Source organism: Arvicanthis niloticus, chromosome 8 (assembly GCF_011762505.2).
Source record: "Arvicanthis niloticus isolate mArvNil1 chromosome 8, mArvNil1.pat.X, whole genome shotgun sequence".
Taxonomy (NCBI): Eukaryota; Metazoa; Chordata; class Mammalia; order Rodentia; family Muridae; genus Arvicanthis; species Arvicanthis niloticus.
Window position 1 is genome coordinate 84,355,975 of NC_047665.1, and position 12,927 is coordinate 84,368,901.

Sequence of the window (12,927 nt, forward strand, 5' to 3'; positions counted from 1 at the left end):
GGGGGGCTGTGAGAAGCAGCTGGGTTCTTGGTCAAGCAACAGCTTGGTATCCTGGAACCTTTATCTGATGACAGGAGTTCAGCTCTGCTCCCAGGCCCTGGTTCTTTTCATTTAGCTTCAGCCCTCCAACCCCTCCCACAGAAATGTTTATGACTATCAGTCACAAGGAACAGGCCTCAGGCCCTAAAGAGATTTACATACTAATGAGATACCAGAAGGCCAGAGGGTGGAGTCAATTAAGCATTCCTCCCAGCCCCTCCCCCCTCTCTCCTTCCCTATTTAACTCAGGTCTGCCCTGGGTTTGTGGGGCGGGGCGGGAAGTGCATCCAGATCCATCCACCATCTGCCATGACATTAAAGCCTGTAAAAACCCATGGACCGCACTATGAGGAACCATGGAGGAGGCCTTTAGTGACCCACTGCCATGTCTAACTTCCAGCCTGGAGGAATCCAGAGTGTTCCCAGCCAACTACCCACAGCCTGACATGAGGAACCCTGCGTTCACCAGCCACAACTACCAACAAATTTAAGGGTAAGGAGCCATCTTGAGTTTCAAGCCAAATACCATTGGATCCATGTTAGTTCTAAAATTTACAGTGGTAGTCATTATAATTAGGAAAAAGTTTAATGACACTTGACGTGTATTTAGCATAATTCTAACACCTCTCTGGAAGTTTTAATGATACATGGGGAGCTTATGAATTTCAATGAGCATTGATGTGGTAGATACTGCAGAAAAAATTACCAATGCCCTAAGGCCAACATTTGTATTTTGGTCAAGCTTCAAAAATGGCATGTATAGCTTGATCATTCTAGCCCTTTTTGTCCAGGGAATACTTTTATTCCTGCCCATCATGTTAAAGCTTTTCTTTAACAACATCAACATGTTGGCAGCCAAAGTACATGGCTTGAACCTGAAAATGGACCCCTAGACAGAGTTATTAAATTTACAGGCTGGCAAACCAAGGACAGGTAAAATTCTACACAGAGCCTTACCAACCTAAGACAGAAGTGCATTGCTTTTGATAATGCACATTCCATGACAGGTAAGAAAGGCATTCTTGTCAGAATGACCTAAGACAGGCTCAGTCTTGTTAATGAAATAAAAATGAGGAGAGGCAAAGAGCCTTTGGGGTTGCTTGGCAAGAAGCTGACATGGGCCAAGGACAAGGAAATGGGCTGCTTGGCAGGAATATGACATTGGCCATGGACAAGGAAGTAGGCTTCAGGCAGAAATCTGACATTAGGCTAGAACAAAGAAGTAATTTCAGGCAGGAATCTAAATATTGGGCTAGAAGAAAAAAGTAAAAGGGTTTTGAAACTTTGATGGAAAAAAAAAATACAGAGCTTAAATGTGAGGTTTCCATTATGGAAAGTTTCTGGCCTCACAAAAGGGCCCTCTAAACATGAAATTACCTTCTAGTATAACTAATGTTGAGAGCTGGGCCTTCAGCCATATAGGCTAACTCATTCTCTCTCTCTCTTTCTTTCTCTCTCTCTCTCTCTCTCTCTCTCTCTCTCTCTCTCTCTCTCTCTCTCTCTCTCTCCCAGTGCCTCCCCCCCGTCCTCTCATTGGATTTGGAAGTGCTGATTCAGACTAAAATCAAGTAAATAAATAGATACATCATAGAAAACAGATGAGTTAGTCGGAATCACAATTTATCAATTTATCAATTTGCAGTAAGAAACTGCTGTCAAACAAAATAGGATTGTGTATCAGCCTGACCATACATTCCCTCTTTGTAGCCAATTCTGTGGGAAAGTCAAAAGATCATTAGGAGGCTGTGGTGAGCTGGGACGCTAGTTACTGTTAGACTGTGGATTCATATGGAACCATATTAGCCCATCACACAGATTTCCAGGTGGGACTCATCCTTCCAGAGGGTAGGAGTCAGCCCACCAGAGACAGACTCACTCTGCCAAATCCTGGCACAGCAGGCTCTCTATGGTGTTTCACTCAGTTTTTGGACAGTACTGATTATGTAAATATAACCCTTGTGTTAATTCCATCCTTGCCCAACATGAATTCTCTAGACGGTTATCCAATTCTGCATTGCTGACACCCTAAGAACATGCTTAACCTTAAGAAATGATTGAAAATTCAAAAAGATATTTTATGATGTAAAAATTACACAAGATTTACATGTTATTGTTCACAAATAGTTTTAAGTGGTTGCAGCCATGTCTGTTAATTAGAATTGTCTACAGCTTCTTTGGAGTTTTTGGTTTGCAATGGGGCAAACCAAGAGCTGTACCAGCTAGTGCTTTGCAGCCAAGCTACTGACCCTCTCTGCAATCCATTATTTTTATTTTATAATTTATCTTTTGTGGAGTAATTTTATTTCTCTTATTTGCTAGAGAGAATTACATAGTGAAGTCCTATCTCTATGCAAGTTTCCTCACTTTATGGGCATAACATTTTGATTAAAACTTAGAGACAGAATATAAATTCCCTTGATTATAGAGATAGAGTGTCATTTATTGAATAGCCATTATGTGCTATGAATCTCTTATTCAATTCTCAGAATTACTCTGAGTGCCATTTGCATTAGAGCTGTTTTTAAGGATGAGGAGAGTATGCAGCAGAAGTTGTGGGTTTTCTTAGGTTTACAGTGATTATCAGCAGAGCTGGCATTTGAACCATCCTAACTCCAGCATCTGCATTTATCCACTCCCCTACTATTTTGCCATATAGGATTAACTAAACCAAAAAGGTATTAGAAAGATACAATGCCTTTTATTGGGAAAAATACATTAAAAGTAATATCAGGTTTTATTCGTGATCCTCTTGATTCAGTTTCCCACTCTTTGGTGTTATACTTTCATAGAAATATAGACAGAGAAACAAGTCTTTTTTGATGTCCTGTACAAGATCAAGTAAGAAAAAGCCAACATCTAGCAAGAAAAGGGGAGGGAAGGTCATGAGAATGCCACCGATAGCTGAGGAGCTAGTCTCAGTTGATAGCTTCTGCAAGAGGCAGAGTCAGTTTTCACTAAGGGTGTGCATGGCTCCCAGTAGGATAACATGCTAAAGAGGGTGACCTCATACCATGAATATGTGGACAGTTCAAATTGGACTTGGTGGGTATTTATAAAGAAAAGGAAGGGAACACAAAGTTCAGAGGGCTGGTGAAGGAAGAGGCAGACATAAGAGGAGTTAAGGAGTGAGGTGTAAATATGATCAAAATATGTTCTGTAAAATTCTCAAAGAATTAGTAAGATATAGCAACTAAATGATAACAAGCACTGGGTGTGTGGTAAGTGATGGAGAACTTCATGGCCTGACTAGATGGCATAGGTGGGTTCAGATACAGTCAAGTATTACTACTCAGGGACTCAGGGTCAGGGTTGCCAGGTTTCCTGGGCTTCCATCAGATGTTACAGTGTCAAGTTTTATACTCTACTAAATTATCTAGATTTAAAACATACTTCTGTTTAGAGCAATTATGAGTCATGATGTAGTGGGTTGTGACCTCTGGTACATGCCTGGAGTCCAGTACCTTCTCTGAAAGTCACATACTATCTACACAGGTGGGTGCTCTGTTCCCTCCAGAGACATCAAAGGACATAGGTAACAGAAGTCACATGTGAGGTTTTAATTGCAAACATCCCTGTTGGCACTAAACTTCACCATAACCCAACAGGCTTCTGTGCTCCATCGGGGTACCATTTCCAGGTTAAACATTTTCTGCCTTTTAATATTCTTCCACAGATTTGACCTGTGCTACCTTATCTGGCTGGTGTTCTCTGCTGCCTCCTCCAGACTGTTGTGTATAAGCCAAATTGGAGAAACACCTTACTCAGCTTTACATTCTCCCGTTTTTTTAGATCTCAGATTTCTGCAAGGTGCCTAACACAGCCCATCCTAGGAACAAAAGCAAGTCTCACTCTGCCTTGTCTGAAAGCCAGAGAGGAAGCCTAAGTGCTCATTTCCCTGCTCCATTCCTTAAAATATTTTAACAAAAACAGTAAAGCAGTTTGAGCTGGAATGAATCTATTTTTTATACCTATTGAAGCAGAATTCAAAATATCGTTAAACCTTGGCCCAAACTTACTTAAAATTTCATTCCTTGTGGAAACTCTAACAGGCTGGTTTTGAGAAGGGATGCTTCAAAAAATTCCAATGTGGAGATTCAGAAGGCTCTGTCAGAATCTCTTCCCTGGTTCCCAAATAGAAGCTCGCTTTCCTTCAGGGTATCTCTGAGGTAGGGTGGAACATCCACAACAAAATCCTGGTGAATGCACATCCCTTTCTGACCTTCGGAGCACAGCTACAATTTCTGGATGCCTAGTGGAGAATTGGTATTCCCTGGATATTTATGTAGTAAATTGTCAGTGAGTTACAAACTTTCTCTTATTACAGTTGCCTGTGTATCTCAAGCTGGAGTCAAAAGCTTTCTCAACATTCATAAGATTTGTTTGCATAAATGACTAGGGTTGCTTATAAGTAACTATGATAAATTTTCTACATATAGTTATTCCCCTTTATAATACAGATTTCCAAAATATAAAACCTGTCCTTAACATGGAATCCATCCAGTTGGGAATTAAACTGAATTTAAAACTCAATTAAAAAAAAAACAAAACAGTTTTCTGTAGAAAAAGAACAAAATTCATGTTACGGAAAAAAATAACCAAAAAATAACAAAAACAAAAAAAAAAAAAACAAAAAAAACAAAAAAAAAAAAACAAAACAAAACAAAAAAAACCCCCAAAACCAAATTGTCCTTAGATTAGTGAAACTTTTTCACACAAACCATCAACAACCAGGAACAATCGTCAGTCAATTGTGCAGTATTTTATTGTACATATCGTCGTAAGTCCAAACATCTGCAGATCAATGGGAAAAGGTAAGGTCCACAATGAATTTGTGTTTGGGAATACAGTTCTGAACCTAGTCCTCCCAGAATAGTTCCAACCTCGGGTGACGTGAAACAAGTGTAATTTCTTATAGCATTTAGGCTTTACTTCCTTGTGCTTTCTAATTCCAAAATCGTAATTGGACTAGAATGGACAGACTTCAGCTCGAAAGTCCAGTATTTTAACCATGTTGTCCCAGCACACTCTGATTACCCCCCCCCCCCCAACTCTGTCCCCTTCTCCTTTTCACAGGAGTCTAACCCCGCTCCAGGATGAGCAACACGAACATTTCCAGAGATGAGATCACGAACAGTGCCAACAACGGGCCAGTAGCACATACTGGAAACCTGGAAGTCAGTTTTGGACGACTTCCTACCTTCAACTGCCATATCGTAGTCTGCCTCTGCTCTGAGGGCTTAGATGCTGCAGGCATGCAGCTAGAAAAAAAAAAAAAAGACAGGGCAAAGTCTGGATGAGAGTCTGCTGTGGTTTCCAGTCTCCTCTCTGCCAGGGTGCCCGGACACTGCTAACATGCGGCTTCGAGAGAAAGTCAGGAATGGGTTTGGGATGAGTCTGTGGTCTGTTTCCCCCGTCAGGGGGTCTACATGCAAGGCAGGAAGGAAAAGGACCCCAGGACGAACAGGATCCATCCTGGTTGGATGCCAGAGTACCAGAGGGACTGGAGGGGAGAAGCCTTTCTTTAGGAGTCTTAGGTGAAGCTCTTTTTAAGGAAGCAGCGGAAGCAGCTCTCTGAGATGATGATCCTTGTTTGTTCGTTTTGCTTTGTTTGGTGGTGGGTGAATGCATACTTTTTATTCAGAGTGATGCAGGGATTAAATACCTCTTGGGGGAAGGAATACCCATACCCAGGAAGGGAAGCTCATTGGCTGAAGGTTAAAGGTGATCTAGATACCTAAGTAACACGGAGAAGTCCAGGTGTTATGCTCTGTAACTGAGTGCCCACGGTTCTCTCAGTGGGTGTCATAGTTACATGTTCCAGAGCAAGTACAGAGACAGGTAGGGACTGTCTCAACTCCTGCTCTTCTCAAATCTCTGAGATTCCCAGGGTTTGAGCTCATTCAACCTTACCAGCGCTCATGTCTGTCTCGTAGCAGGATCCCAGATGCTCTGCACTCAGCATCTTTTATCCAGCTCAACAACCCAAGAACTCATTGCCTTCCCTGCATTTCCTGATTACCTGTCCTGCTCCATCCCTAGTCAGCTATGAACACCTTCCACTGAGTGACTGTCACGGTCCAAAAGTTTTTCTCCCAAATTTCTCCATATACAATGACTTTTGTGTTCACACACAAACTAAGCATTTTTATAGTCTGCGTCTCTACTGTTTATTCTTACCACTATCTCTGAGTTTCCAGAAAACACAGTGTAGGACCTATGTTTACACTGAAAACATTTTTATCCCTTGACCTTCACCTATCTAAGGCATTCTATCCAGAATGGTATGCAAGCATGACGTCCTGAAATAACATGTCCTTGACACCTCTACCCTTCTGTTAAGGCCCCTCCTTAGTAACCAACAGTACTCTGCTTCACCGTGTCCTATTACAGCCTCTATTCTTTATTGATAAAATGAAAACAATAATCAAGTTAATCCACCATGGGTGAATTAGGATAACATGTGTGAAGCAAATAACAGGGGCCTGGCACGTGACTGACTGAACTCGCCTTAGGAAATGTTCCTATTTTTAGTAGTAGTGGTTGGTGGATGGATTTGCAGAGGTGCCACTAACGTGAAGGGGACCAGACTGCCTAGGTGCAAGTTTAGATATTGCCTTATGCATTTTCTCATCTTCTTACTGCCTGCTTCCTTGTCTATGGAGTGGCATGAGAAGTGAACAGTTTCATCTTAGATCACCGAAGATGGGTGAACGGACGGAAGCACCTCTGAGAAGCACCCAGCAAGTCATGTCGCCATTGCTATGGTATGGATTGTTTCTCAGGATAAATTGGGCTACTTAAAACATACCAAACTGACCTGGGGTAAGTCCCAGGATTCAGTTTCTGCAGGACTATTGGAAATTTAACAGGATGTGACATTGGAGCAGTTGCAAATTTAAATACATTACTACTAGCTTAATAATATTTGGAGAAAACTGAACACTCATTGCCATTTTACTAAATAATGTTTTAAGTTCCTTTTGCTTCTTTATTAAACAAGTTAATCCCAGTGACCTACAGCACACACACTAAACTACAGCACACATATAACCAAAAAAAAAAAAAAAAAAAAAAAAAAAAAAAGTGGCATACTAAATCCCCTCCTATGGAACGTGAAGTTCGGCTTCTACATTTTCCTGCCATATCCTATCTCCTTCACAATGAGGACTGTGAGTCTTATCAGAGGGGAGATTTTCACCACCCTTACCCCACCAAGATTTGCTAATGTTATCCCACAAGAGGCTTACCTGTACTTAACAAAGTCAGCTGACTTCCAAAAGTATTAGTTCACCAGGTATTAACCCACTTATAGATGGTTCTTTTTTTCTGAGTAATTTATATCAGATAAATAGAAGAATGAAGTATAAATTCATTTTTATTGTATTCTATTATAATATACTCTAACAGGGCATGTTGGTAATGAGTCAGGCCCTCTTTAGTCAGTAATGGTAAGAATGACAAAATACCAGTTGTTCATGGAGTACTCACTATGTGCAAGGTACTGCTTATAAATATAAACTAATTTGATTCTCCATAAATTTCTAAGTTAAATGTTTTACTCCATGGCATATGGAAAAGAAGGTGTGATAGCTTAAGTAATAGACTAAAAGTCATGATTCTGAATTATTTTTTCAGCTCTTCTGTAAGAAATCAACAAAGCGAGCTTGGAATAGGAAGGATTTCAGAAAGCAATGAGTGGGTTCATGAGCCGGGGGAGATACTGAACTATTCACAAATAACCATGAGACTCACAGACTTAGGGGCAGGATCTCGTATCCACCAGGGATGTTAGCTAATGCCCCAGCATCCATATTGCTCCTACCATTCTTTTGCAGGGTAATGACAGGATCATAAATATCAGTACTATGTATTTCCCATGCTCATGACTCTTCATTTCCCTAGAGTATGACACAGAATAGGCTCCCAAGAAAACATTGTTCAATATCCTTTGTTGTGATGTAAGCCTGAAGTCATGTCCTAGACATCAGTGAATCAAAAGGTATTGACTAATGAAGTCATATTAGAAATGACTGATTATATTTTTGAAATTCCATTTCCGTTTAATAGATCTTATTTACTAATTCTTTCGTCTATAAAGAAAATGGTGGAAACTCTGAGGTTGAAATTCACAGACTTTGAGTTGCTTTGCACAGGCAGCTTCCCCATGGCTGCTATCCACTGTTAACATCATCAGAACTTCAAATGCCATCACAGAAATCAGTATCCGAATCACCTCCCACACTTTGCTCTGTTTTCCCATGAATCTGTTTGTGTCAAGGGAATAAAAACATTCATGAAAAGAAGTCTTTGAATTCTGTGTTAGCTCATTCACTGGCCCAGAAATTTTATTGATTAAATGTTACTCCTGGTCAAACTTGACTTGAAAAGAGGCTGAAGCCAGAAGCCCTCCATGGGAAACCTTTCTCTAGCTATACTTTCCTCTGAATCTATTGAAATAAAATTTCAGCAACCACCTGCCTGTATCTCAGGCGCAAAGCTGATGCTAATTGTCAGTATGGGCTACATCTCTGAAGACAGGTTGGATCAGTAGTGACTTTGCACAGGCAGCCTCACTTCATGGATATAAAAGAGCAGTCAAAATAATGAGCAGCCTGCAAGTACTGCTAGAAGAATTATTAAACTAATGAGTTTACTTGAAAAGATTGCATCATCCCAGACTATATTGATGCGTGCATCTGTTTTAAGACTCAAATTTTAACTGTTTTTATAATTCTTGAGTGTAACTCAGCAGAAGCAAACTTCCTCACTGAGACTCTACATGGAACATCTGAGGCTTACTGTTGGTTTGATGTTTGGTCTGCTTCCCACAATTCTTTAGATGATCTTTACACATGTGAAAGATGGTTTTCTGAAAGCATAAATGTAAACTGTTTCAGAACTAAAGTGTTTTAGTCACCATGAGAACAGCTTTAAATTTTTGGCTCTGAGGAACTATTGTTTGCTCCATGATTGAACCCTGTAGAAATCCAAATAAACTCCATACTGCTTTCTCCTTACTACATAGGAAGTAACTTGGGCGTTCTTTGTCGTGGATGTGGAGATTTCAGTTTGTCCTTTAATTCTTGCCAAGTATAATGCCCTCTGCTAATCATTTAACCCTGAAGAATAACAAACCCTGCAGGCTAAAGTTTCTCTTCTATAAAAGGCAGATTAAATGACAGTGACCTCAGAGATATGTTGGTGAGAGTAAATGAGAATCATACAACCAGAAACCAGGCAGTTGACACATCTAATAAATGCTAGCTATTATTATCATACCATGTGACAAATGTAAACAAGAAAATTGTGAGCTAGATAAAATTATAGGAACATTGTAATAATTAAATAATAACCCCAGTGAATTTATAAAAGCAAGGTCTTGTAATAACCCTTTATTTTGTATGAACCACAAGCAGACAATTTGATGAAACAGTATTAACATTTTCTAGGGGCAAAGTATATTGTTGTAATTATTTCTTTTCTTTTTTTCTGTTTCACTAGTAATTTTTGCTCTTTACAATTTCAATATGTGTACACTATATATTCTGCTCATCCCCCAAACTCATTTTGTTTTCTTTCCAACCTTAATGGCACCCCTCCTCCCTAAAACTCTCTTCTTACATTTACTAGTTAAGGTTTGTAGAGTATGTCACAGAGTTTAACTATGGTTAGAACTAACCATAACAGCCTAGTGAGTTCATCAGTGGGCATATCGTTGTATACTATACCTTTCCTTTGCCCAGAATTTGTTGATTACCAATAGATTAGCAATAAGTAAAAGTGTCTCATGAGTCTCATGCCCCTTTATAGCTGACTGCATGAATGCCAGACTTCTCTGGACCCAGTGCTAATATATACAGCTTCTATGAGTTCATGGTTGCCATGTCTGTGAATTTTACAGCCCTTCTTCCTCTTCTTCAGCTCCTACATTTATTCAGTCTCCTCTTGCACAATGTTTCCTTGGTCTTATGGGCTGTTATAAAATTTTTCTATAGGATTGAGCCACCAATTATCCTTTATTCTCAGCATCTTGTAGAGCCATGTGTCTTGGCATTTAGCACCATTTGCTGAAAGAATGGCTTCTCTGATTGAGGACAAGAGTAGCCTTTCCCTGTAGGAAGTAGTTTGATGCTATGGTTTCCCAGGATCTATGACACCTTTGGTCATTATTTTCGGAGCAGATTTTCAGTACTAAAATTGGATTCCTAGACATATAGAAAGCCCAGGCTCAATTAAAGGGTAATTGGATATCTCTATACTAGTCATACCACCATTGCAACAATGAACATACCTTCTCTGAAAAGCAGCATTATAGTTGAAAGAGTTCACTGTTGGGTTAGACCATCACTACCTCTACAAAACAGCAGCCAAATTAACATCATCTGACACCATGACAGCACGTGAATCAGCAGAAAGGAATCTTATAGTCCAGTTCTAGATTGATTTCTGTGCATTTCAAATACAAATAAAGGGTGTGTCTACAGCAACAGGGTTTTATCAACTAGTTCTGCTGGGTTGACAGGAGGAGTGGCAAGAGCCTGTATTGTTTTGGAGGCCTTTCTGAACAACAAATTCTGTAGAAGTGCACCACACTTGGCACTGGAATTTTTGTTTAGTGATTCATTACTTCTAGGTTCAGTATTGTCTAATCTGACCAGACATCTTTCTTAAAACTCTGTTAAAACAAACCTTAGCTTGGGTTACCAGCTAAGAGGTTACTGTACAGTTTTCTTATAGCCCCCCCCCCTTTACTCTGTTTGAATCCCGCATTCCCTTGACTTATTATAAGCATTTAGTATCTCGAATCTTTTATTTTCTAATATTAAATGCTATTTTAGCACTTGCATGTACATACACAAACGTTCCTGGTGCACATCTGGCCAGGTGAACCCATCTAACTACCTGCCTGGGTTGAAAATAAGTTAGCAAAGTGTGTTCCAAGAGCATATTTACTTTGTTTTTCTTTTTTCCACTTCTTTTTCTACTGGAATGAAAATAATCTGAAAAGGTGAAGACCTACTTTATTGATAGGTGTGATAGTTTGAATCAGAATGAGCACAGAGGCTCATGGATTTGAATGCTTAGTCATCATGGAGTAGTGCTATTTGAAAAGAATTAGGAGATGTGGCCTTGTTAGAAAAATGTGTCAATGGGAGTGAGCTCTGGTGTTTCAAAGCCCACACCTAGCCCAGTGTCTCTCTCTTGGCTAGAAGATCAGAATGTAGTTCTTAGCTAATTCTTTAGTACAATGCATGCTCTCATTTCCCTGCCAAGATGATAATTGACTAAACCTTAGAAACTGTAAGCAAACCCCCAATTAAATGCTTTCTTTTGTATGAGTTCGCTTGAACATGGTGTCTCTTTATAGCAATGGAACACTAAGACAATTGGCATGCCTATAATTCAAATGTCTACATGGCCTAATTGGAGGAAATCTATCATTCAAATAATAACATTCTCATGATAATTATATTTTCATGAATCTCATCTGTGGACCAGCTACCCTTTCTTCACTCATTTTGTACCTGCCATAATAGTGTGGTTAGTTCACTGAGGCAGGAGGATTAGATTAATGTGGTTAGTTCAATGAGGCAGGAGGATTAGATGGATTTGTCTACAATTGCATCCAGCGTGTCTAAATTGTACTTCAAACAGTAAATACATCTTCAGAGAACAAGTACATGAATATTTTTCCTGAGTTTTCTGTGTAACTTTGGTAGAAGCCGTTGGGGATGCAAGTTCTTTATTGCTACAGGTCACATTGTCCATGAAGTTTTGAATAAAATTTCCTCAAACTGCCATACATCAAAGTAGAAGATAAAAGACTCTTAAGTTCTCTTTAGTCAGGAGTGCTGAGCTCATATGACCTTCCATACCCATTCTAAAAGTTTCTGACTTGCCTTTCATGTCCTGTACACCTTTTTAGTTTTATACACTATTTCTTCATTTTAAATTGAATGTCCAACTGCCACTTAGTGTTTCAAAATATACTTAACCCTAAGGTCAGACTTAGAAAATATAAAAGGGTTTACGCTAGTAGAGTTGACTACAACCCCACATCATAAAGCAAATGATAACAATATAGTAGAGATTGCTAGTTCAGAGAGCTTTCATCACTGTTACCAGCATTCAGCTTCCTGTTGGTATTCTGGGCCCTTCTCTCACTTTAAATATCTATTCTCTTTTCTCCAGTTTGTCTCCCCTCTCTCCAGAAACTCCTACATTCTCACCAATGTCTCAGAGCAGGTCAACTGCCTATCTGTGACTCCCAGGAGCCTCACCATTAGTGCGCCATGTTGCTGTGCCTCACACAGAGGCTAGGATACTCACTCTGAGAACCATTCTGCTTCGGGCTAGGAAAGAAGTCCTCTTTTCTTCAAATATGGGCAAAACTTTCTGTTGGCTTGGCAGTTTTGTTTGTTAGCATTTCATTCTTGATTTTCTGCCATTTTAATTTTTTTTCCGCAACATGGTTAAAGTCACAGGTAATGAACTTCATTTGTTTCTGTCAAAGGAAGATAGTTCGTATTTCCATGCCAATCTGTTTAGAGTCTTGGCTTGTTTCACGTCTACCAACCCAAGAGGAAATCTAGATGCGTTTCCTAGTTGTTTTCTAGTTTTCCTAGACAAACTTCATCCTGCTGCTAACGCTGATATACTGGTTCTTTCCAACTTAACAAACAAACAAACAAAAACAAAACAAAGAAACTAAAAACACCTAACAATATCAATAATGCTTTTCTTACCTACAGTTCTCACTTATTATTGTTTCTTCTCTAGAATATGGCAACTTCTAGTATGGAGGTATCATTTTCCTCTGTTAGACTAGTTTTAAGGATGTTAAGCAGTAGCTCTCTGAGAATAAAGAACTGCCTGACTGTTCTTAAC